Here is a 3468-nt window from a genome sequence, read left to right on the forward strand (position 1 = left end):
CTACAAATTATATTTTCCTACTAATTTGTCTTTGGTTAAATAAAACAGTAGAGCAATATATTTGGATGACAAAATGTCACACAGAAAGGGTAATAATGGGTTAAAAACTAATACAAGGAGAGGAGGAGAGATGAGAGTTCTGGGTTGGTAATCTGGAAACTCCAGCTCTGCATTGATCCTGGGGTGGGAATTCCACCTTCTAACTCTGTTACTGGGGTGCTGTTTAGCCTTGGGCAAGGCACTTCCCTTCCAAACCTCAGTTTCCTCTTCCGTAAAATGGGCACACTTGCCTGTTTCAGAGAACTAGTGTGAGGCGCTGACGACTAAGGCCTGCATACCTGCTTTGGGAGATGCACAGCATGACCAGGATCAGGGTCACCTGGAGGGCTTCTTAAAACACAGATGGCTGGGCTCCACGCCCACCCCCCCACCCCCAAGTTTCTGATTCAACAAGTCTGGGGTGGAGCCCAAGAATTTGCACTTCTAACAAGTTCCCAGGAGCTGCCGGTGCTTCTGGCTTAGGACCACCCCGTGAGAACCCCTAGTCCACATCACGCTGGGCTGGTGGGTGACTCTGCCTGAGGTGTGTCTGTGTCTTCTCTTCTTCTAAGGGCACCAGTCATATGGGATGGAGGGGTCGCCCTACTCTGGTATGACCTCATCTACAAAGACCTTATTTCCAAATCAGATCACATGCCGAGGTCCTGGGGGTTCAGACTTCATTTCTTTTCGGGGGACACAATTACCAAAACATCCTCCAACTCCAGGGAAGCCTTCAGCTGACTGCAGCCCCATGAGAGGCCCTGAGCCAGAACTGCCCAGCTAATCCACTCCCAGACGCCCTACCCACAGACACTGTGAATCACTCATGTTCATGACTGTTTTGAGCCACTAAGTTTCGGGGTAATTGTTATGTAGGAATCGGCAACTCACACAAGGAAGGAGACTTGGCAGCGCAGACTAAGGCGTCCAGTCCTGCTCACAGATCTTCCTGTCACATTAGCATTTGTTTTCAATCTGGGCCCTTTTGCACAACATCAGCCACCATTACAACTTTTTAAAAAGTTTTGCAATACATCAATCCACTTTGTTGAGAAGACGTTTGTTCGTTTAGTGGGTGTTTGATAGCATTTCAGAATATCTGCAAATCCAAGTGGCTGACACCCTTGTCGCTCTCTGAGCGGGGCTTCTGGGCCAGGCCAGCACCCTGACCAGCTGCTCTTGAGTCACATGCAATGGCCACAGGTACTGAACTGGGCCACCCGTGGGTCAGAGGTGGCCCAGGTGGGTTTCCCTCAGCAGTGGCTGTGGGCAGGCTCTCCCCTGGGGTGCTGGGTGGATGCTAGGACTGGACAGTCTGCAAGCAGGGCGTGGTGTGCCTTCTCTAGGAACTGGCATTTTCAAGTCCCGTGTGCATACAGCTCATTTGTCTCTCACTTCCTCTGCGAGGAAAACCACAGACTGGCCCAGCTGCACCTACATGAGAAACCACATGGACCAAGCCACTTCCCCGAGTCTGGTGTGACCAAAAATACATTTCATTTCCTGCCTCTGTGTGATCGGCAAGATTGCCATTTGTTTCCTGAATTTCAGGATCACGGTTGACAAAAGCATGTCACAACCATTAGTCATAGGTGTATATTTTTTTCCCCTGAAAATAATTTTACTCATTTTCCCATCCTCTACTTTGTTCTGCCATCTGGCCGCTGCTGCCTTTCATTGTAAAAAATCGTTTTGTTTTACCACCGTTACTTAGTTCCCCGTCGCTTCTACTTCATGAACCATTTGTTCTGAATTGTCAGCAGGAAGTAGCTCGGGAAAAGTCTGAGTGCTCTGCTCCGAAGGGCGGGATGTGCATCCAGCAGGAGAGTCATAAATGGTTATTGGCTGAAGTGGTTCCACCGAGTCTGTATTTGGGACTAGCCTCTCCGTCTCCTTCTCAGGCTGATTTGAATCATCTTGGCTTAAAGCAACAATATGCATTTTTAAGATACTTTCTGTTCCCTGGGGTTTGGGGCAGGGACGCGAAGTGGGTGGCAGCCAGCCACAGCCGGAGCCACATGCTCCTGCCAGCTCGGCCCTGCGGGGTGGGTCTGCACCGGGGAGGGCAGGCCAGTTCTGTTGTCTGGTGGGAGAGGTCCCGCTCCCGCTCCAGGGGGATTTCCCAGGGCTTCCTCTGGAATCTGAGCGGTTCCTGCTCATTCCCTGAAGATGTGACTCATTCCAGGCCTTTGTGGGCGAGCAGTGAGTCAGAAGTCAGCAGGGACTTCGCTTCTTCCCACACGGACTCTTCAATGCACAGTCTCCCAGTGAGAGAACCGGGGCAAAACGAGGTTTAAATAGATGGTCCGAGGTCTGTGTGGTGGAGAGTAAACAGTGAGGCCAGGACAGTAAACCCGGCCGGTCTGACTCTAGGATCTATGCTCTTTGTTTTCCTGCCTAAAAGCCAGAAAAAGGCCGGGACACTGCAGGGGGATGAGGAAGAAATGTCATCTTTTACCTTATATAATTGTGCATAGGCACCTACTGTTTTTTAAAACCTAATTTAAAAAGGGGAATAGAACTAAATAGCTACAACATTGAAGAGGCAAACCACAGGCGGCTAATTATCCATCTTTAAAAATGATCCGTTTTCCACTTTTAAAATGATTGGAAACAGTTACTAGGCATAGAGTCGGATTGACTTGGAAATGTCAGATACAAGTAATACAGAAACGCGTGGCCTAGCAATGTCTTCACACACTGAATACAGTGGTTTTGCATCTGGAACTAAAATGTGGGAGGTCTTTGCACTGTACCTGGTGGGCTCCCCCCGAGACACCTGCTGAGTGATGCAATGAATGAATGACCAAAGTGGGGAGTTCTGGCAGTTCTGGCAACTTTTCTGCAAGAGGTACAGTGTCTCTCTGCTAATGGAAGGCAGTGGGGGGTTGGGGGGGGGGGTGGGGGAGGATTGAATTCTACCAGGCTTATTCCATCCTGCATGTTGGGCAATGGTAGGGCTCTTGCCCAAAGCTAGTGTGATTTATTAAGGCCCCTGGAATCCCTGGGTGAGACACGTTGTGCAGAAAGAATCCGATTACTCACACCTTCCTACTGGTGCCCTTTCTTCAGCACTTTTTCCAGCCCCCCTCTCTCTGGGCACTGCACTCTTTCTTCCAGTTACTGTGAGTCCTGCCGGACACATTCACATTCCCTTTACGGACAGAAAGGCAGATGGGAGAGAAACTTCCCTTCTGTTTTTAAAGGCTGCTTCAAAATCCACATTTCTGGTGGCTCTGGTGTTAGCATTTCATCTGGATAGAATTTTGGCTGCCCGGAATGGAAAGAGGGCCCCGGGCAGCCTTTTCTAACACAGCTTTTGCTTTCTTTGAGAGTTTGTTTCTTCCCTTAGAAAATGTGTGAGGCCTGTGAAATACTTGTATGCCCTGGGTGTCACTGAACAGTAAGAACAAGGGAAACACACAC

Source organism: Eptesicus fuscus, chromosome 18 (genome assembly GCF_027574615.1).
Source record: "Eptesicus fuscus isolate TK198812 chromosome 18, DD_ASM_mEF_20220401, whole genome shotgun sequence".
NCBI classification, from domain to species: Eukaryota; Metazoa; Chordata; class Mammalia; order Chiroptera; family Vespertilionidae; genus Eptesicus; species Eptesicus fuscus.